This window comes from Olea europaea, chromosome 11 (assembly GCF_002742605.1).
Source record: "Olea europaea var. sylvestris chromosome 11, O_europaea_v1, whole genome shotgun sequence".
NCBI classification, from domain to species: domain Eukaryota; kingdom Viridiplantae; phylum Streptophyta; class Magnoliopsida; order Lamiales; family Oleaceae; genus Olea; species Olea europaea.
In genome coordinates, this window is record NC_036247.1 from 1,439,563 (window position 1) to 1,464,971 (window position 25,409).

The window sequence follows — 25,409 nt, forward strand, 5'->3', positions numbered from 1 at the left end:
GAGTACAAATAGCGAAGTTCAATCGGTAAAAACCTTGCTAAATGTAAACCATGATGTACGCTTTAGTTTACACTTTGCCGTGTTACATTACCCTATTGGACTATTTAAATTTGAAACAGTTTTTCCATCCAATTGACACTTAACAACAATGCGAGTGTAAAATATCGTGTCAAAAATCGGTGTACAAATAGCAAAGTTCAATCGGTAAGGACCTTGTTACACGTGCAATATGGTGTACACTTTGGTTTGTACTTTACCACGTGGCATTAACCCGTTAGACAGTATAAATTTCAAACAATTTTCCCATCCAATTGACACTTGACAACAATTCAAGTGTCAAACAACGTGACAAAAATCAGTGTACAAATAGCAAAGTTCAATCAGCAAAAACCTTGCCACATGTACACTATGGTGTACACTTTAGTTTACCCTTTGCCACGTGACATTACCCTGTTTGATTGTTTAAATTTCAAATAGTTTTCCCATCCAATTTATACTTGACAACAACGCAAGTGTCAAACAAAGTGTCAAAAATTAGTGTACAGATTACATTGTTCAATCGGTAAGGACGTAGCTACGTGTACAATATGGTGTACACTTTAGTTTATACTTTGCCACGTGGAGTTGCCCTGTTAGACAGTATAAATTTTGAACAATTTTCCCATCCAATTGACTCTTAACGACAATGCAAGTATCAAACAACGTGTCAAAAATCAGTGTGCAAATAGCAATGTTCAATCGGTATGTACACTATGTTGTACACTTTAATTTACATTTTGCCACTTAATATTACCCTTTTGGGTAGGTTAAATTTCAAATAGTTTTCCCACCCAATTGACACTAGAGAACAATGCAAGTATCAAACAACGTGTCCAAAATTTGTGTACAAATATCAAAGTTCAATCAGCAAGGACCTTGCTACATTACACTACGGTGTACACTTTAGTTTACACTTTGCCATGTAACATTACCATACATGACAGTTTAAATTTTGAATTGTTTTTCCATCCAATTGACACTTGACAACAATGCAAGTGTCAAACAATGTGTCAAAAATTGGTGTACATATAGTAAAGTTCAATCGGTAAGAACCTTGCTACATGTACAGTATGGAGCACACTGTAGTTTACACTTCGCCACGTGACATTAACCTATGGGTCAATTTAAATGTCAAATAGTTTTCCCATCCAATTGACACTAGACAACAATGCAAGTGTCAAACAACGTGTCCAAAATCTGTGTACAAATAGAAAAGTTCAAATGGTAAGAACCTTAATACATTGCATTATAGTGCACACTTTAGTTTCCACTTTGCCAAATGACATTACCCTGTTGGAAACATTAAATTTCAAATAATTTTCCCATCCAATTGACACTAGACAACAATGCAAGTATCAAACAGTGTCTCCAAAATCTGTGTACAAATATCAAAGTTCGATCGGCAAGGACCTTGCTACATTATACTACGGTGTACACTTTAGTTTACACTTTGCCTTGTGACATTACCTTGTCGGACAGTTTAAATTTCAAATAGTTTTCCCATCCAATTGACACTTTACAACAATGCAAGTGTCAAACAACATGTCAAAAATTAGTGTACATATTGCAATGTTCACTCTGTATGAACCATGCTACATGTACACTATGGTGTGCACTTTAGTATACACTTTGCCACGTGACATTACCCTGCTGGACAGTTTAAATTTCAAACAGTTTTCCCATCCAATTGACACTTGACAACAATGCAAGTGTCAAACAATGTGTCAAAAATCAGTGTACAAATAACAATGTTCAATCGCTAAGGACCTAGCTACATGTACACTATGATGTAAACTTTATTTTACGCTTTGTCATGCGACATTTCCCTGTTAGACAGTATAAATTTCGAATAGCTTTTCTATCCAATTGATACTTAAAAACAATGCAAGTGTCAAACAACGTGCCAAAAATCGGTGTACAAATAGCAATGCTAAATCGGTAAGAACCTTATTACATGTATACTATGGAATACACCTTAGTTTACACTTCGCCACGTGACATTACCCTATTGGATAGTTTAAATGTAAAATAGTTTTCCCATCCAATTGACACTGGACAACAATGCAAGCGTCAAATTACGTGTCCAAAATCTGGGTACAAATAGCAAAGTTCAAATGGTGAGAACCTTGCTACATTGTACTATGGTGTGCACTTTAGTTTGCACTTTGCCACATGACATTACCCTATTGGACAATTTAAATTTCAAACTAATTTCCCATCCATTTAACACTTAATAGCAATGCAAGTATCAAACAACATGTCAAAAATCAGTGTACAAATAACGAAGTTCACTCTGTATGAACCATGCTACACGTACACTATGGTGTATATTTAGTTTATACTTTCCCACGTGACATTACCCTAGTAGACAGTTCAAATTTCGAACTGTTTTCCCATCCAATCAACACTTGATAACAATGCAAGTGTCAAACAACTTGTCAAAAAATCAGTATACAAATAGCAAAGTTCAATCGGTATGAACCTTGCTACATGTACACTATGGCATAAACTTTGGTTTACACTTTGCCACGTGACATTACACTGTTGTGGACAGTTTAAATTTGAGATTGTTTTCCCATCCAATTGAGACTTGACACCAATGAGAGTGTCAAACAACTTATTAAAAATCGGTGTACAAGTAGCAAAATTCAATCGGTAAGGACTTTGCCACATGTACACGTGACATTACCACATTAGACAGTATAAATTTCACACAATTTTCCCTTCCAATTGACACTTGACAACAATGCAAGTGTCAAACAACGTGCCCAAAATCAGTGTACAAATAGCAAAGTTCAATCAGTAAAAACCTTACTACATGTACAATATGGTGCACACTTTAGTTTACCCTTTGACACGTGACATTACCCTGTTGGACACTTTAAATTTCAAACAGTTTTCCCATCCAATTGACACTTGACTAAAATGTAAGTGGCAAATAACATGTAAAAAATCAGTGTAAAAATAGCAATGTTTAATCGGTAAGGACCTACCTACATGTACACTATGATGTACACTTTAGTTTACACTTTGCCACTTGACATTACCTGGTTAGACAGTATAAATTTCGAACAGTTTTCCCATCCAATTGACACTTAACAATAATGCAAGTGTCAAACAACGTGTCAAAAATCAGTGTACAAATAGAAATATTAAATCGGTAAGAACCTTGCTACATGTACACTATGGTGTACACTTTAGTTTACACTTTGCTGCGTGACATTACCCTGTTGGACAGTTTGAATGTCAAACGGTTTTCCCATCCAATTGACACTGGTCAACAATGCGAATGTTAAACAATGTGTCCAAAATTTGTGTACAAATAATGAAGTTCAATTGGTAAGGGCCTTGCTAGATTGCACTATGGTGTACAATTTAGTTTACACTTTGTACCACGTGACAGTACCCTATTGGACAGTTTAAATTTCAAATAGTTTTCCTATCCAATAGACACTTGACAACAATGCAATTGTCAAGCAACGTGTAAAAAATTAGTGTACAAATAGTAAAGTTCAATCGGTAAGAACCTTGCTACATGTACACTATGATATAAACTTTAGTTTACACTTTGCCACGTGACATTACCCTGTTGTGGACAGTTTAAATTTGAGACTGTTTTCGCTTCCAATTGAGACTTGACACCAATGAGAGTGTCAAACAACGTGTTAAAAATCGATGTACAAGTAGCAAAGTTCAATCGGTAAGGACTTTGCCACATGTGCACTATTGTGTACACTTTAGTTTGCACTTAGCCACGTGACATTACCACGTTAGACAATATAAATTTCACACAATTTTCCCTTCCAATTGACACTTGACAACAATGCAAGTGTCAAACAACGTGCCCAAAATCAGTGTACAAATAGCAAAGTTCAATCAGTAAAAACCTCACTACATGTACAATATGGTGCACACTTTAGTTTACCCTTTGACACGTGACATTACCCTGTCGGACACTTTAAATTTCAAATAGTTTTCCCATCCAATTGACACTTGACTACAATGCAAGTGTCAAATAACATGTAAAAAATTAGTGTGAAAATAGCAATGTTTAATCGGTAAGGACCTACCTACATGTACACTATGGTGTACACTTTAGTTTACACTTTGCCACTTGACATTACCAGGTTAGACAGTATAAATTTCAAACAGTTTTCCCATCCAATTGACACTTAACAACAATGCAAGAGTCAAACAACGTGTCAAAAATCAGTGTACAAATAGCAATATTAAATCGGTAAGAACCTTGCTATATGTACACTATGGTGTACACTTTAGTTTACACTTTGCTGCGTGACATTACCCTGTTGGACAGTTTGAATGTCAAACAATTTTCCCATCCAATTGACACTGGTCAACAATGCGAATGTTAAACAACGTGTCCAAAATCTGTGAACAAATAGCGAAGTTCAATTGGTAAGGGCCTTGCTAGATTGCACTATGGTGTACAATTTAGTTTACACTTTGTGCCACATGACAGTACCCTATTGGACAGTTTAAATTTCAAATAGTTTTCCTATCCAATAGACACTTGACAACAATGCAATTGTCAAGCAACGTGTAAAAAATCAGTGTACAAATAGCAAAGTTCAATCGGTAAGAACCTTGCTACATGTACACTATGGTATAAACTTTAGTTTACACTTTGCCACGTGACATTACCCTGTTGTGGACAGTTTAAATTTGAGACTGTTTTCCCATCCAATTGAGACTTGACACCAATGAGAGTGTCAAACAACGTGTTAAAAATCGATGTACAAGTAGCAAAGTTCAATCGGTAAGGACTTTGTCACATGTACACTATTGTGTACACTTTGGTTTGCACTTAGCCACGTGACATTACCACATTAGACAATATAAATTTCACACAATTTTCCCTTCCAATTGACACTTGACAACAATGCAAGTGTCAAACAACGTGCCCAAAATCAGTGTACAAATAGCAAAGTTCAATCAGTAAAAACCTTACTACTTGTACAATATGGTGCACACTTTAGTTTACCCTTTGACACGTGACATTACCTTGTTGGACACTTTAAATTTCAAACAGTTTTCCCATTCAATTGACACTTGACTACAATGCAAGTGTCAAATAACGTGTAAAAAAATCAGTGTAAAAATAGCAATGTTTAATCGGTAAGGACCTACCTACATGTACACTATGGTGTACACTTTAGTTTACACTTTGCCACTTGACATTACCTGGTTAGACAGTATAAATTTCGAATAGTTTTCCCATCCAATTGACACTTAACAACAATGCAAGTGTCAAACAACGTGTTAAAAATAGGTGTACAAATAGCAATATTAAATCGGTAAGAACCTTGCTACATGTACACTATGGTCTACACTTTATTTTACACTTTGTTACGTGACATTACCCTGTTGGACAGTTTGAATATCAAACAGTTTTCCCATCCAATTGACACTGGTCAACAAAGCGAGTGCTAAACAACGTGTCCAAAATCTGTGTACAAATAGCAAAGTTCAGTTGGTAAGGGCCTTGCTAGATTGCACTATGGTGTACAATTTAGATTACACTTTGCCACGTGATAATACCCTATTGGACAGTTTAAATTTCAAATAGTTTTCCTATGCAATAGACACTTGACAACAATACAAGTATTAAACAACGTGCTAAAAATCAGTGTACAAATAGCAATGTTCAATCGGTAAGGACATACCTCCACGTACTATGGTGTACACTTTAGTTTACACTTTGTCACATGACATTACCCTGTTAGACAGTATAAATTTCGAACAGTGTCCCATCCAATTGACACTTGACAACAATGTAAGTGTCAAACAACGTGTAAAAAATCGGTGTACAAATAGCAATGTTCAATATGTAAGAATCTTGCTACATGTACACTATGGTGTACACTTTAGTTTACACTTTGCCATGTCACATTACCTTTTGGATAGTTTAAATGTCAAACAGATTTCCCATCCAACTGACACTGGAGAACAATGCGAGTGTCAAACAACGTGTCCAAAATCTGTGTACAAATAGCAAACTTCAATTGGTAAGGGCCTTGCTAGATTGCGCTATGGTGTACAATTTAGTTTTCACTTTGCCACGTGACAGTACGCTATTGGACAATTTAAATATCAAACAGTTTTTCCATCCAATTAGCACTTGACAACAATTCAATTGTCAAGCAACATTTCCACAATCTGTGTACAAATAGCAAAGTTCAATTTGTAAAGACCTTGCTACATTGCAATATGGTGTACACTTTAGTTTACACTTTACCACGTTACATTGCCCTGTAGGACAGTTTAAATTTAAAATAGTTTTCCCATCCAATTGACACTTGATAACAATGCAAGCGTCAAACAACATGTAAAAAATGAGTGTACAATGAACCTTGCTACATGTACACTATGATGTACGCTTTAGTATAAACTTTGCCACGTGACATTACCTTGCTGGACAGTTTAAATTTGAAATAGTTTTCCCATCCAATTGATACTTGACAATAATGCATGTGTCAAACAATGTGTCCAAAATTAGTGTACAAATAGCAATGTTCAATTAGACACTTTATTTTACACTTTGCCACATGACATTATCCTATTAGACAGTATAAATTTTGAATAGTTTTTCCATCCAATTGACACTTGACAACGATGCAAATGTCAAACAACATGTCAAAAATCGGTATGCAAATAACAAAGCTCAATCGATAAGAACCTAGTTACATGTATGCTGTGGTGTACACTTCAGTTTACCCTTTGCCACGTGATATTACATTGTTGGAAAGTTTAAATTTGAAACAATTTTCCCATCCAATTGACACTGAACAGCAATACAAGTGTCAAACAACGTATCCAAAATCTGTGTAGAAATAGCAAAGTTCAAATGGTAAGGACCTTGCTACATTGCAATATGGTGTACACTTTAGTTTAAATTTCAAATAGTTTTCCTATCCAATAGACACTTGACAATAATGCTAGTGTCAAACAACGTGTTATAAATCAGTGTACAAATAGCAAAGTTCACTCTTTATGAACCATGCTACATGTACACTATGGTGTATACTTTAGTTTACACATTACCACGTGACATTACGCTGCTCGACAGTTTAAATTTCAAATAGTTTTCCCATCCAATTGACACTTGACAACAATGCTAGTGTTAAACAACTTGTCAAAAGGCAGTGTACAAATAGCGAAGTTCAATCGGTAAAAACCTTGCGAAATGTACACCATGGTGTACACTTTAGTTTACACTTTGCCACGTGACATTACCCTGTCAGACTGTTAAAATTTGAAATAGTTTTTCCATCCAATTGACACTTGACAGCAATGCAAGTGTCAAACAACTTGTCAAAAATCGGTGTACAAATAGCAAAGTTCAATCGGTAAGGACGTTGTTACATGTACAATATGGTGTACACTTTAGTTTGTAGTTTGCCATGTCACATTAACCCATTAAATAGTATAAATTTCAAATAGTTTTCCCATCCAATTGACACTTGACAACAATTCCCGTGTCAAAAATCAGTGTACAAATAGCAAAGTTTGATTAGTAAAAACCTTGCCACATGTACACTATGGTGTGCAATTTAGCTTTGCCACGTGACATTACCCCGTTGGACTGTTTATATGTAAAATAGTTTTCCCATCCAATTGACATATGACAACAATGCAAGTATCAAACAAGGTGCTAAAAATCAGTATACAAATAGCAAAGTTCAATCGGTAAGAACCTTGCAACATGTACAATATGGTGTACACTTTAGTTTATACTTTGCTATGTGGAGTTACCCTATTAGACAGTTTAAATTTTGAACAGTTTTCCCATCCAATTGACACCTGACGACAACGCAAGTGTCAAGCAATGTGTCAAAAATCGGTGTACAAATAGTAATGTTCAATCGGTATGTACACTATGGCGTACACTTTAGTTTACATTTTACCACGTGATATTATCCTGTTTGACAGTTCAAATTTCAAACGGTTTTTCTATCCAATTGACACTAGACAACAATGCAAGTGTCAAACAACGTGTCCAAAACCTGTGTACAAATATCAACATTCAATCGGCAAGGACCTCGCTACATTAGACTACGGTGTACACTTTAGTTTACACTTTGCCACGTGTCATTACCATGCTGGACTGTTTAAATTTCAAACAGTTTTCCTATCCAATTGACACTTGTCAACAATGCAAGTGTCAAACAACATGTCAAAAATCACTGTACAAATAGCAAAGTTCACTCTGCATGAACCATGCTACATGTACACTATGATGTACACTTTAGTATACACTTTGACACGTGACATTACCCTGTTGGACAGTTTAAATTTCAAACAATTTTTCCATTCAACTGACACATGAGACCATTGCAAGTGTCAAACAACATGTCCAAAATCAGTGTACATATGACAATGTTCAATCGGTAAGGACCTAGCTACATGTACACTATGGTGTACACTTTATTTTACACTTTGCCAAGTGACATTACCCTGCTAGACAGCATAAATTTCGAATAGTTTTTCCATCCAAATGACACTTGACAACAATGCAAGTGTCTAACAACCTGTCAAAAATTGATGTACAAATAGCAAAGTTCAATAGGTATGATCTTTGCTACATGTAAACTATGGTGTACAATTTAGTTTACACTTTGCCATGTGATATTACCCTGTTGGACAGTTTAAATGTCAAACAGTTTTTCCACCCAATTGACACTGGACAACAATGCAATTGTCAAACAACGTGTCCAAAATCTCTGTACAAATAACAAAGTTCATTGGTAAGGACCTTGCTACATTGCAATATGGTATAAACTTTAGTTTACACTTTGCCATGTGACATTGCCCTGTTAGATAGTTTAAGTTTATAAAATTTTCCCATCCAATAGACACTTGACTACCATGCAAGTCTCAAACAATATGTCAAAAATCTATGTACAAATAGCAAAGTTCACTCTGTATGAACCATGCTACATCGACACTATGATGTACACGTGACATTACCCTGCTGAACAGTTTAAATTTCAAATAGTTTTCCCACCAAATTGACACTTGACAACAATGCATGTGTCAAACAACGTGTCCAAAATCAGTGTACAAATAGCAATGTTCAATCGGTAAGGACCTAGCTACATGTACACTATGGTGTATATTTTATTTTACACTTTGCCACGTAACATTATCCTGTTAGATAGTATAAATTTCGAATAGTTTTTTCATTCAATTGAGACTTGACTACAGTGCAAGTGTCATACAACGCGTCAAAAATCGGTGTGCAAATAGCAAAGTTCAATCGATAAGAACCTTGCTACATGTACATTGCGGTGTACACTTTAGTTTACCCTTTGCCATGTGACATTACCCTGTTGGACAGTTTAAATTTGAAACAGCTTTTCCATCCAATTGACACTGGACAACAATACATGTGTCAAACAACGTGTCCCAAATCTGTGTACAAATAGCAAAGTTCAATTGGTAAGGACCTTGCTACATTGTAATATGATGTACACTTTAGTTTACACTTTGCGACGTGACATTACCCTGTTGGACAGTTTAAATTTTAAATAGTTTTCCCATCCAATTAACACTTGACAACAATGCAAGTGTCCAACAATGTGTCCAAAATATGTGTACAAATAGCAATGTTCAATTGGTAATGACCTTGCAATATTGCAATATGGTGTACACTTTAGTTTACACTTGACCACGTGACATTACCATGTTGGATAGTTTAAATTTAAAACAGTTTTCCCATTCAAATTTAAACTATCCAACTAGGTAATGTCGCGAGGCAAAGTGTAATCTAATTTGTACACCATAGTGTACATGTAGCAAGCTTCTTACCGATTGAACTTTGCTATTTGTACACTAATTTTTGACACGTTGTTTGACACTCGCATTGTTGTCATGTGTCAATTGGATGGGAAAATTGTTTGAAATTTAAACTATCAATTAGGGTAATATCACATGGCAAAGTGTAAACTAAAGTGTACACCATAGTGTACATGTAGCATGGTTCGTACGGAGTGAACTTTGTTATTTGTACACTGATTTTTGACATGTTGTTTGACACTTGCATTGTTGTTAAGTGCCAATTGGATGGGAAAATTGTTTGATATTTAAACTGTCCAATAGGGTACTGTTCCGTGGCAAAGTGTAAACTAAATTGTACACCATAGCGCAATCTAGCAAGGCCCTTACCAATTGAAGTTTGCTATTTGTATACAAATTTTGGACACGTTGTTTGACACTCGCATTGTTCTCCAGTGTCAGTTGGATGGGAAAACTGTTTGACATTTAAACAATCCAAAGGGTAATGTAACATGGCAAAGTGTAAACTAAAGTGTACACCATAGTGTACATGTAGCAAGGTTCTTATCGATTGAACATTGTTATTTGTACACCGATTTTTGACAAGTTGTTTAACACTTGCATTGTTTTCAATTGTCAATTGGATGGAAAACTGTTCGAAATTTATACTGTCTAATAGGGTAATGTCACGTGGTAAAGTGTAAACTAAAGTGTACACCATCATATACTTGTAGCAAGGTTCTTACCGATTAAACATTGCTATTTGTACACCGATTGTTTGACACGTTGTGGATGGGACAACTATTTAAAATTTAAACTGTCTAACAGGGTAATGTCGCGAGGTAAAGTGTAATCTAAATTCTACACCATAGTGTACATGTAGCAAGCTTCTTACCGATTGAACTTTGCTATTTGTACACTAATTTTTGACACTTTGTTTGACACTCACATTGTTGTCATGTGTCAATTGGATGTGAAAATTGTTTGAAATTTAAACTGTCCAGTAGGGTAATGTCACATGGCAAAGTGTAAGCTAAAGTGTACACCATAGGGTACATGTAGCATGGTTCGTACAGAGTGAACTTTGTTATTTGTACACTGATTTTTGACATGTTGTTTGACACTTGCATTGTTGTTAAGTGCCAATTTGGATGGGAAAACTATTTGACATTTAAACTTTCCAGTAGGGTAGTGTCACGTGGCAAAGTGTAAACTAAATTGTACACCATAGTGCAATCTAGCAAGGCCCTTACCAATTGAAGTTTGCTATTTGTACACAGATTTTGGACACGTTGTTTGACACTCGCATTGTTCTCCAGTGTTAGTTGGATGGGAAAACTATTTGACATTTAAACAATCCGAAGGGTAATGTGACGTGGCGAAGTGTAAACTAAAGTGTACACCATAGTGTACATGTAGCAAGGCTCTTATCGATTGAACATTGTTATTTGTACACCAATTTTTGACACGTTGCTTGACACTTGCATTGTTGTCAAGTGTCAATTGGATGGAAAACTGATCGAAATTTATACTGTCTAACAGGGTAATGTCATGTGGTAAAGTGTAAACTAAAGTGTACACCATCGCATACTTGTAGCAAGGTTCTTACCGATTAAACTTTGCTATTTGTACACCAATTTTTGACACGTTGTTTGACCCTTACATTGTTGTCAAGTGTCAATTGGATGGGATAACTATTTGAAATTTAAAATATCCAATAGTGTAATATCGCGAGGCAAAGTGTAATCTAAATTGTACACCATAGTGTACATGTTGCAAGCTCTTACCGATTGAACTTTGCTATTTGTACACTGATTTTTGACATGTTGTTTGACACTTGCATTGTTGTCAATTGTCAATTGGATGGGAAATTTTTTTGAAATTTACACTATCGAGTAAGGTAATGTCACATGGAAAAGTGTAAACTAAAGTGTACACCATAGTGTACATGTAGCGTGGTTCGTATAGAGTGAACTTTGTTATTTGTACACTGATTTTTGACATGTTGTTTGACAATTGCATTGTTGTCAAGTGCCAATTGGATGGAAAAACTGTTTGACATTTAAACTGTCCAATAGGGTACTGTCACGTGGCAAAGTGTAAACTAAATTGTACACCATAGTGCAATCTAGTAAGGCCCTTACCAATTGAAGTTTGCTATTTGTACACAGATTTTGGACAAGTTGGTTGACACTCGTATTGTTCTCAGTCTCAGTTGGATGGGAAAACTGTTTGACTTTTATACTATCCAAAGGGTACTGTGACGTGACAAAGTGTAAACTAAAGTGTACACCATAGTGTACATGTAGCAAGGTTCTTATCGATTGAACATTGCTATTTGTACACCGATTTTTGACACGTTATTTGACGCTTGCATTGTTGTCAAGTGTCAATTGGATGGAAAATTGTTCAAAATTTATACTATCTAATAGGGTAATGTCACGTGGGAAAGAGTAAACTAAAGTGTACACCATAGTGTACGTGGAGGTAGGTCCTTACCAATTGAACATTGCTATTTGTACACTAATTTTTAACACGTTGTTTGACACTTGCATTGTTGTCAAGTGTCTATTGGATAGGAAAACTATTTGAAATTTAAACTGTCCAACAGGGTACTATCATGTGGCAAAGTGTAAACTAAATTGTACACCATAGTGCAATCTAGCAAGGCCCTTACCAATTGAACTTTGCTATTTGTATACAGATTTTGGACACGTTGTTTGACACTCGCATTGTTGGCCAGTTTCAATTGGATGGGAAAATTGTTTGACATTCAAACTGTCCAACAGGGTAATGTCACGTGACAAAGTGTAGACTAAAGTGTACACCATAGTGCACATGTTGCAAGGCTCTTACCGATTTAATATTGTTATTTGTGCACAGATTTTTAACACGTTGTTTGACACTTGCATTGTTGTCAAGTGTCAATTGGATGGAAAAACTATTTGAAATTTAAATTGTGCAACAGGGTAATGTCTCGTGGCAAAGGGTAAACTAAAGTGTACACCACAATGTACATGTAGTAAGGTTCTTACTGATTGAACTTTGCTATTTGTACACTGATTTTTGGCACGTTTTTTGACACTTGCATTGTTGTCAAGTGTCAATTAGATGGGAAAATAATGTGAAATTTAAACTGTCTAACGTGGTAATGTCACGTGGCTAAGTGCAAACTAAAGTGTACACAATAGTACACATGTAGCAAAGTCCTTACCAATTGAACTTTGCTACTTGTACACCAATTTTTAACACGTTGTTTGACACTCTAATTGTTGTCAAGTGTCAATTGGATGGAAAAATAGTTTGAAATTTACACTGTCCACAACAGGGTAATATCGCGTGGCAAAGTGTAAACTAAAGTTTATACCATAGTGTACATGTAACAAGGTTCTTACCGATTGAACTTTGCTATTTGTACATTGATTTTTTACACGTTGTTTGACAATTGCATTGTTGTCAAGTGTCAATTGGATGGGTAAAGTATTTGACATTTAAATAGTCCAACAGGGTAATGTCACGTGGCAAAGTGTAAACTAAGTGTATACCATAGTGTATATGTAGCAAGGTTCTTACCGATTGAACATTGCTATTTGTACACTGACTTTTGACAAGTTGTTTGACACTTGAATTGTCATCAAGTGTCAATTAGATGGGAAAATTGTTCGAAAGTTGAACTGTCCAGTAGGGTAATGTCACGTGGCAAAGTGTAAACTAAAGTATATACCATAGTGTACATGTAGCACGGTTCATACAGAGTGAACTTTGTTATTTGTACACTAATTTTTGACATGTTGTTTGATACTTTCATTGTTGTCAAGTGTCAAATGGATGGGAAATCAGTTTGAAATTTAAACTGTCCAACAGGATAATGTCACTTGACAAAGTTCAAACTAAAGTGTACACCTTAGTGCAATGTAGCAAGGTTCTTACCATTTGAACTTTGCTATTTGTACACAGATTTTGGACACGTTGTTTGACACTTGCATTGTTGTCCAGTGTCAGTTGGATGGGAAAACTATTTGACATTTAAACTGTCAGATGGGGTAATGTCACATGGTCAACTGTAAACTAAGGTGCACTCCATAGTGTACATGTAACAAGGTTCTTACCAAATGAACTTTTTCTATTTGTACACTGATTTTTGACACATTGTTTGACACTTGCATTGTTGTCAAGTGTCAATTGGATGGAAAAACTATTCGAAGTTTATACTGTCTAACAGGAAATGTCGCGTGGCAAATTGTAAAATGAAGTTTACATCATAGTGTACATGTAGCTAGGTCCTTACCGATTGAACATTGCTATTTATACACTGATTTTTGACACGTTGTTTGACACTTGCATTGTTGTCAAGTGTCAATTGGATGGAAAAATTGTTTGAAATTTAAACTGTCCAGTAGGGTAATGTCACGTGGCAAAGTGTAAACTAAAGTGTACCCCGTAGTGTAAAGTAGCAAGGTCCTTGCCGATTGAACTTTGATATTTGTACACAGGTTTTGGACACGTTGTTTGACACTTGCATTATTGCCTAGTGTCAATTGGATGGGAAAATGGTTTGAAACTTAAACTGTCAAACAGGGTAATATGATGTGGTAAAATGTAAACTAAAGTGCACACCATAGTGTACATACCAATTGAACTTTTCTATTTGTACACCGATTTTTGACACGTTGTTTGACACTTGCATTGTCGTCAGGTGTCAATTGGATGGACAAATTGTTCAATATTTAAACTATCTAACAGGGTAATTCCACGTAGCAAAGTATAAACTAAAGTGTACACCATATTGTACATGTTGCAAGGTTCTTACCGATTGAAGTTTGCTATTTGTACACTGATTTTTAACACCTTGTTTGACACTTGCATTGTTTTCATGTGTCAATTGTATGGGAAAACTATTTGACATTTAAACAATGCAAAAGGGTAATGTCAAGTGGTAAAGTGTAAACTAAATTACACACCATAGTGTACATGTGGCAAGGTTTTTACTAATTGAACTTTGCTATTTGTACACTGATTTTTGGCACTTGAATTGTTGTCAAGTGTCAGTTAGATGGGAAAACTATTTTAAATTTATACTGTCTAACATGTTAATGTCACGTGAAAAACTACAAACTAAAGTGTACACCATATTGTACATGTAACAACATCCTTACCGATTGAACTTTGCTATTTGTACATCGATTTTCGACACGTTGTTTGACACTTGCATTGTTGTCAAGTGTCAATTGGACGAAAAAGCTATTTCAAATTTAAACAGTCCGACAGGGTAATGTCACGTGGCAAAGTGTAAACTAAAGTGTAATAGTTGTCCCATCTAATTGACACTTAACAACAATACAAGTGTCAAACAACGTGTCAAAAATCGGTGTACAAATAGGAAAGTTTAATCTGAATTTCAAACAGTTTTCTCATCCAATTGACACTTTACAACAAAGCAAGTGTCAGACAACGTGTCAAAAATTAGTATACAAATAGCATTGTTCAATCGGCAAGGAACTAGCTACGTGTGCACTACACTTTAGTTTACACTTTGCCACGTGGAGTTGCACGTTAGATAGTTTAAATTTTGAATAGTTTTCCCATCCAATTGACACTTGACGACAATGTAAGTGTCAAACAACGTGTCAAAAATTGTGTGTACAAATAGCAATGTTCAATCGGTAAGAACCTTGCTACATGTACACTATGGTGTACACTTTAGTTTACATTTTGCCGCGTCACATTACTCTTTGGATAGTTTAAATGTCAAACAGTTTTCCCATCCAACTGACACTGGAGAACAATGCGATTGTCAAACAAAGTGTCCAAAATCTGTGTAGAAACAGCAAACTTCAATTGGTAAGGGCCTTGCTAAATTGCGCTATGGTGTACAATTTAGTTTACACTTTGCCACGTGACAATACCCTATTGGACAGTTTAAATATCAAACAGTTTTCCCATCTAATTGACACTTGACAATAATACAAGTGTCAAACAACATGTCAAACATCAGTGTACAAATAACAAAGTTCACTCTGTACGAACCATGCTACATGTACACTTTAGTTTACACTTTGCCATGTGACATTACCCTACTGGACAGTTTAAATTTAAAACAATTTTCCCATCTAATTAACACTTGACAATAATGTGAGTGTCAAAGAACATGTCAAAAATTAGTGTACAAATAGCAAAGTTCAATCGATAAGAAGCTTGCTACATGTACACTATGGTGTACAATTTAGATTACACTTTGCCTCGCAACATTACCCTGTTTGACAGTTTAAATTTCAAATAGCTGTCCCATCCAATTGACACCTTACAACAATGGTATACGATGGTGTACACTTTAGTTTAGTATAAATTTCGAATAGTTTTCCATCCAATTGACACTTGACAACAATGCAAGTCTCAAACAACGTGTCAAAAATCGGTGTACAAATAGTAATGTTCAATCGATAAGAACCTTGCTACACATACACTATGGTGTACACTTTAGTTTACACTTTACCACGTTACATTATCCTTTGGATAGTTTAAATGTCAAACAGGTTTCCCATCCAACTGACACTGGAGAACAATGCGAGTGTCAAGCAACGTGTCCATAATCTGTGTACAAATAACAAACTTCAATTGGTAAGGGCCTTGCTAGATTGCGCTATGGTGTACAATTTAGTTTACACTTTGCCACGTGAGAGTGCCCTATTGGACAGTTTAAATATCAAATAGTTTTCCCATCCAATTGGCACTTGACAACAATGCAAGTGTCAAACAACATGTCAAAAATCAGTGTACAAATGGCAAAGTTCACTCTGTACGAACCATGCTACTTGTACAATTTAGTTTACACATTGCCATATGACATTACCCTGTGGGATAGTTTAAATTTTAAACAATTTTCCCATCCAATAGACACTTGACAACAATACGAGTGTTAAACAACGTGTCAGTGTACAAATAGCAAAGTTCAATCGGTAAGAAACTTGTTACATGTACACTATGGTGTACAATTTAGATTACACTTTGCCTCGCGACATTACCCTGTTGGACAATTTAAATTTCAAATAGTTGTCCCATGTAATTGACACTTGACAACAATGCAAGTGTCAAACAACGTGTCAAAAATAGTATACAAATAGCAAAGTTCAATTGGTAAGAACCTTGCTACAAGTATACGATGGTGTACACTTTAGTTTACACTTTGCCACATGACATAACCCTGCTGGACTGTTTATATTTCAAACAGTTTTTCCATCCAATTGACACTTGATAACAATACTGGTGTCAAACAACGTGTCAAAATCGGTGTACAAATAGCAAAGTTCTATCGGTAATGACATTGCTACATGTACACTATGGTGTACACTTTAGTTTACACTTTTTCACGGGACATCACCCCGTTAGACAATACAATTTTTAAACAGTTTTTCCATCCAATTGACATTTGACAACAATACAAGTGTCAAACAACGTGTCAAGAATTAGTGTAAAAATAGCAAAGTTCAACCAGTTCTTTACTACATGTACACTATGGTGTACACTTTAGTTTACCCTTTGCCACGTGACATTACCCGGTTGGACAGTTTAAATTTCAAATAGTTTTCCCATCCAAATGAAACTTGACAATAATGCAAATGTCGAACAACGTGTCAAAAATCATTGTACAAGTATCAATGTTCAATCGATAAGGACCTACCTACATGTACACTATGGTGTATACTTTAGTTTACACTTTTCCAATTGACATTACCCTGTTAGACAGTAAAAATTTTGAACATTTTTCCCATCCAATTGACACTTGACAACAATGCAAGTGTCAAACAACGTGGCGAAAATCGATGTACAAATAGCAAAGTTCAATCGGTAAGAACCTTGCTACATTTACACTACGGTGTACACTTTGCCACGTGACATTACCCCGTTGGACAGTTTAAATTTCAAACAGTTTTTCCATCCAATTGACACTAGAAAACAATGCAAGTGTAAAAAACGTGTCCAAAATCTGTATACAAATAGCGAAGTTCAATCGACAAGGACCTTGCTACATTACACTATGGTGTACGCTTAAGTTTACACTTTGCTACGTGACATTACCCTGTTGGACAGTTTAAATTTCAAAGTGTTTTCCCATGCAATTGACACTTGATAACAATGCAAGTGTCAAACAACATCTCAAAAATCAGTGTACAAATAGCAAGGTTCACTCGGTATGAACCATGCTCTATGTACACTATGGTGTACACTTTAGATTACACTTCACCATACGACATTTCCTTCCTGGACAGTCTGAATTTTAAAGAGTTTTCCCATCCAATTGACACTTGACAACAATACAAGTGTCAAACAATATGTCAAACAATCGGTAAGAACCTTGCTGCATGTACATTATGGCGTACACTTTAGTTTACACTTTACCAGGCGACATTAACCTGTTGGACAGTATAAATTTCAAACAGTTTTCCCATCCAATTGACACATGATAACAATTCAAGTGTCATAAATCAATGTACAAATAGCAAAGTCCACTCGGTATGAACCATGCTACAAGTACACTATGTTGGACACTTTAGTTTACAATTTCCACATGACATTACCCTGTTGGACTGTTTAAATTTCAAACAGTTTTCCTATCTAATTGACACTTGACTACAGTAAGAACCTTGCTACATGTACACGATGGTGTACACTTTAGTTTACCCTCTGCCACGTGATATTACCCTGTAAGACAGTTTAAATTTCAAACAGTTATCCAATCTAAATGAAACTTCACAACAATGCAAGTTCAAAGTACGTGTCAAAAATCAGTGTTCAAATAGCAATGTTCAATCGGTAAGAACCTAGCTACTTGTACACTATGGCGTACACTTTCATTTACACTTTACCACATGTCATTACCCTATTAGACAATATAAATTTAGCACAGTTTTCCCATCCAATTGATACTTGACAACATTGCAAGTGTCAAACAATAAAATCGGTGTCAAAATAGCAAAGTTAAATCAGAAAGAACCTTGCTACATGTACACTGTGGTGTACATATTAGTTTACACTCTGCCACATGGCATTACCCTGTTGGACAGTATAAATTTCAAATAGTACAACAATGCAAGTGTCAAGCAACGTGTCCAAAATCTGTGTACAAATAGCCAAGTTCAATCGACAAGGACCTTGCTACATTACACTATGGTGTACACATTAGTTTACACTTTACCACGTGACTTTACCATGTGGGACAGTTTAAATTTGAAACAGTTTTTCCATCCAATTGACACTGGACAACAATACATTTGTCAAACAACGTGTCCCAAATCTGTGTACAAATAGCAAAGTTCAATTGGTAAGGACCTTGCTACATTGTAATATGATGTACACTTTAGTTTACACTTTGCGACGTGACATTACCCTGTTGGACGTTTAAATTTTAAATAGTTTTCCCATCCAATTAACACTTGACAACAATGCAAGTGTCCAACAACGTGTCCAAAATATGTGTACAAATAGCAATGTTCAGTTGGTAATGACCTTGCTATATTGCAATATGGTGTACACTTTAGTTTACACTTTACCACGTGACATTACCATGTTGGATAGTTTAAATTTAAAACAGTTTTCCCATTCAAATTTAAACTATCCAACTGGGCAATGTCGCGAGGCAAAGTGTAATCTAAGTTGTACACCATAGTGTACATGTAGCAAGCTTCTTACCGATTGAACTTTGCTATTTGTACACTAATTTTTGACACGTTGTTTGATACTCGCATTGTTGTCATGTGTCAATTGGATGGGAAAATTGTTTGAAATTTAAACTGTCCATTAGGGTAATATCACATGGCAAAGTGTAAACTAAAGTGTACACCATAGTGTACATGTAGCATGGTTCGTACAGAGTGAACTTTGTTATTTGTACACTGATTTTTGACATGTTGTTTGACACTTGCATTGTTGTCAAGTGCCAATTGGATGGGAAAATTGTTTGATATTTAAACTGTCCAATAGGGTACTGTTACGTGGTAAAGTGTAAACTAAATTGTACACCATAGCGCAATCTAGCAAGGCCCTTACCAATTGAAGTTTGCTATTTGTATACAAATTTTGGACACGTTGTTTGACACTCGCATTGTTCTCCAGTGTCAGTTGGATGGGAAAATTGTTTGACATTTAAACAATCCAAAGGGTAATGTAACGCGGCAAAGTGTAAACTAAAGTGTACACCATAGTGTACATGTAGCAAGGTTCTTATCGATTGAACATTGTTATTTGTACACCGATTTTTGACACGTTGTTTAACACTTGCATTGTTGTCAAGTGTCAATTGGATGGAAAACTGTTCGAAATTTATACTGTCTAATAGGGTAATGTCACGTGGTAAAGTGTAAACTAAAGTGTACACCATCATATACTTGCAGCAAGGTTCTTACCGATTAAACTTTGCTATTTGTACACCGATTTTTGACACGTTGTTTGACACTTGCATTGTTGTTAAGTGTCAATTGGATGGGACAACTATTTAAAATTTAAACTGTCTAATAGGGTAATGTCGCGAGGTAAAGTGTAATCTAAATTCTACACTATAGTTTACATGTAGCAAGCTTCTTATCGATTGAACTTTGCTATTTGTACACTAATTTTTGACACTTTGTTTGACACTCACATTGTTGTCATGTGTCAATTGGATGTAAAAATTGTTTGAAATTTAAACTGTCCAGTAGGGTAATGTCACATGGCAAAGTGTAAGCTAAAGTGTACATCATAGGGTAAATGTAGCATGGTTCGTACAGAGTGAACTTTGTTATTTGTACACTGATTTTTGACATGTTGTTTGACACTTGCATTGTTGTTAAGTGCCAATTTGGATGGGAAAACTATTTGATATTTAAACTGTCCAATAGGGTACTGTCGCGTGGCAAAGTGTAAACAAAATTGTACACCATAGCGCAATCTAGCAAGGCCCTTACCAATTGAAGTTTGCTATTTGTACACAGATTTTGGACACGTTGTTTAACACTCGCATTGTTCTCCAGTGTTAGTTGGATGGGAAAACTATTTGACATATGACCAATCCGAAGGGTAATGTGACGTGGCAAAGTGTAAACTAAAATGTACACCATAGTGTACATGTAGCAAGGCTCTTATCGATTGAACATTGTTATTTGTACACCAATTTTTGACACGTTGTTTGACACTTGCATTGTTGTCAAGTGTCAATTGGATGGAAAACTGATCGAAATTTATACTGTCTAACAGGGTAATGTCATGTGGTAAAGTGTAAACTAAAGTGTACACCATCGCATACTTGTAGCAAGGTTCTTACCGATTAAACTTTGCTATTTGTACACCAATTTTTGACACGTTGTTTGACACTTACATTGTTGTCAAGTGTCAATTGGATGGGACAACTATTTGAAATTTAAAATATCCAATAGTGTAATATCGCGAGGCAAAGTGTAATCAAAATTGTACACCATAGTGTACATGTTGCAAGCTCTTACCGATTGAACTTTGCTATTTGTACACTGATTTTTGACATGTTGTTTGACACTTGCATTGTTGTCAATTGTCAATTGGATGGGAAATTTTTTTGAAATTTACACTATCCAGTAGGGTAATGTCACATGGAAAAGTGTAAACTAAAGTGTACACCATAGTGTATATGTAGCGTGGTTCGTATAGAGTGAACTTTGTTATTTGTACACTGATTTTTGACATGTTGTTTGACAATTGCATTGTTGTCAAGTGCCAATTGGATGGAAAAACTGTTTGACATTTAAACTGTCCAATAGGGTACTGTCACGTGGCAAAGTGTAAACTAAATTGTACACCATAGTGCAATCTAGTAAGGCCCTTACCAATTGAAGTTTGCTATTTGTACACAGATTTTGGACAAGTTGCTTGACACTCGTATTGTTCTCAGTCTCAGTTGGATGGGAAAACTGTTTGACATTTATACTATCCAAAGGGTACTGTGACGTGGCAAAGTGTAAACTAAAGTGTACACCATAGTGTACATGTAGCAAGGTTCTTATCGATTGAACATTGCTATTTGTACACCGATTTTTGACACGTTATTTGACGCTTGCATTGTTGTCAAGTGTCAATTGGATGGAAAACTGTTCAAACTAATAGGGTAATGTCACGTGGGAAAGAGTAAACTAAAGTGTACACCATAGTGTACGTGGAGGTAGGTCCTTACCAATTGAACATTGCTATTTGTACACTAATTTTTAACACGTTGTTTGACACTTGCATTGTTGTCAAGTGTCTATTGGATAGGAAAACTATTTGAAATTTAAACTGTCCAACAGGGTACTATCATGTGGCAAAGTGTAAACTAAATTGTACACCATAGTGCAATCTAGCAAGGCCCTTACCAATTGAACTTTGCTATTTGTATACAGATTTTGGACACGTTGTTTGACACTCGCATTGTTGGCTAGTTTCAATTGGATGGGAAAATTGTTTGACATTCAAACTGTCAAACAGGGTAATGTCACGTGACAAAGTGTAGACTAAAGTGTACACCATAGTGCACATGTTGCAAGGTTCTTACCGATTTAATATTGCTATTTGTGCACAGATTTTTAACACGTTGTTTGACACTTGCATTGTTGTCAAGTGTCAATTGGATGGAAAAACTATTTGAAATTTAAATTGTGCAATAGGGTAATGTCACGTGGCAAAGGGTAAACTAAAGTGTACACCACAATGTACATGTAGTAAGGTTCTTACTAATTGAACTTTGCTATTTGTACACTGATTTTTGGAACGTTTTTTGACACTTGCATTGTTGTCAAGTGTCAATTAGATGGGAAAATAATGTGAAATTTAAACTGTCTAACGTGGTAATGTCATTGGCTAAGTGCAAACTAAAGTGTACACAATAGTACACATGTAGCAAAGTCCTTACCAATTGAACTTTGCTACTTGTACACCAATTTTTAACACGTTGTTTGACAATTGCATTGTTGTCAAGTGTCAATTGGATGGGTAAAGTATTTGACATTTAAATAGTCCAACAGGGTAATGTCGCGTGGCAAAGTGTAAACTAAGTGTATACCATAGTGTACATGTAGCAAGGTTCTTACCGATTGAACATTGCTATTTGTACACTGACTTTTGACAAGTTGTTTGACACTTGCATTGTCGTCAAGTGTCAATTAGATGGGAAAATTATTCGAAAGTTGAACTGTCCAGTAGGGTAATGTCACGTGTAAACTAAAGTATATACCATAGTGTACATGTAGCATGGTTCATACAGAGTGAACTTTGTTATTTGTACACTAATTTTTGACATGTTGTTTGATACTTGCATTGTTGTCAAGTGTCAAATGGATGGGAAATCAGTTTGAAATTTAAACTGTCCAACAGGATAATGTCACGTGACAAAGTTCAAACTAAAGTGTACACTTTAGTGCAATGTAGCAAGGTTCTTACCATTTGAACTTTGCTATTTGTACACAGATTTTGGCCACGTTGTTTGACACTTGCATTGTTGTCCAGTGTCAATTGGATGGGAAAACTATTTGACATTTAAACTGTCAGATGGGGTAATGTCACATGGTCAACTGTAAACTAAGGTGCACTCCATAGTGTACATGTAACAAGGTTCTTACCAAATGAACTTTTTCTATTTGTACACTGATTTTTGACACATTGTTTGACACTTGCATTGTTGTCAAGTGTCAATTGGATGGAAAAACTATTCGAAGTTTATACTGTCTTATAGGGAAATGTCGCGTGGCAAATTGTAAAATGAAGTTTACATCATAGTGTACATGTAGCTAGGTCCTTACCGATTGAACATTGCTATTTATACATTGATTTTTGACACGTTGTTTGACACTTGCATTGTTGTCAAGTGTCAATTGGATGGAAAAATTGTTTGAAATTTAAACTGTCCAGTAGGGTAATGTCACGTGGCAAAGTGTAAACTAAAGTGTACCCCGTAGTGTAAAGTAGCAAGGTCCTTGCCGATTGAACTTTGATATTTGTACACAGGTTTTGGACACGTTGTTTGACACTTGCATTATTGCCTAGTGTCAATTGGATGGGAAAATGGTTTGAAACTTAAACTGTCAAACAGGGTAATATGATGTGGTAAAATGTAAACTAAAGTGCACACCATAGTGTACATACCAATTGAACTTTTCTATTTGTACACCGATTTTTGACACGTTGTTTGACACTTGCATTGTCGTCAGGTGTCAATTGGATGGAAAAATTGTTCAATATTTAAACTATCTAACAGGGTAATTCCACGTAGCAAAGTATAAACTAAAGTGTACACCATATTGTACATGTTGCAAGGTTCTTACCGATTGAAGTTTGCTATTTGTACACTGATTTTTAACACCTTGTTTGACACTTGCATTGTTTTCATGTGTCAATTGTATGGGAAAACTATTTGACATTTAAACAATGCAAAAGGGTAATGTCAAGTGGTAAAGTGTAAACTAAATTACACACCATAGTGTACATGTGGCAAGGTTTTTACTAATTGAACTTTGCTATTTGTACACTGATTTTTGGCACTTGAATTGTTGTCAAGTGTCAGTTAGATGGGAAAACTATTTTAAATTTATACTGTCTAACATGTTAATGTCACGTGAAAAACTACAAACTAAAGTGTACACCATATTGTACATGTAACAACATCCTTACCGATTGAACTTTGCTATTTGTACATCGATTTTCGACACGTTGTTTGACACTTGCATTGTTGTCAAGTGTCAATTGGACGAAAAAGCTATTTCAAATTTAAACAGTCCGACAGGGTAATGTCACGTGGCAAAGTGTAAACTAAAGTGTAATAGTTGTCCCATCTAATTGACACTTAACAACAATACAAGTGTCAAACAACGTGTCAAAAATCGGTGTACAAATAGGAAAGTTTAATCTGAATTTCAAACAGTTTTCTCATCCAATTGACACTTTACAACAAAGCAAGTGTCAGACAACGTGTCAAAAATTAGTATACAAATAGCATTGTTCAATCGGCAAGGAACTAGCTACGTGTGCACTACACTTTAGTTTACACTTTGCCACGTGGAGTTGCACGTTAGATAGTTTAAATTTTGAATAGTTTTCCCATCCAATTGACACTTGACGACAATGTAAGTGTCAAACAACGTGTCAAAAATTGTGTGTACAAATAGCAATGTTCAATCGGTAAGAACCTTGCTACATGTACACTATGGTGTACACTTTAGTTTACATTTTGCCGCGTCACATTACTCTTTGGATAGTTTAAATGTCAAACAGTTTTCCCATCCAACTGACACTGGAGAACAATGCGATTGTCAAACAAAGTGTCCAAAATCTGTGTAGAAACAGCAAACTTCAATTGGTAAGGGCCTTGCTAAATTGCGCTATGGTGTACAATTTAGTTTACACTTTGCCACGTGACAATACCCTATTGGACAGTTTAAATATCAAACAGTTTTCCCATCTAATTGACACTTGACAATAATACAAGTGTCAAACAACATGTCAAACATCAGTGTACAAATAACAAAGTTCACTCTGTACGAACCATGCTACATGTACACTTTAGTTTACACTTTAGTTTACACTTTGCCATGTGACATTACCCTACT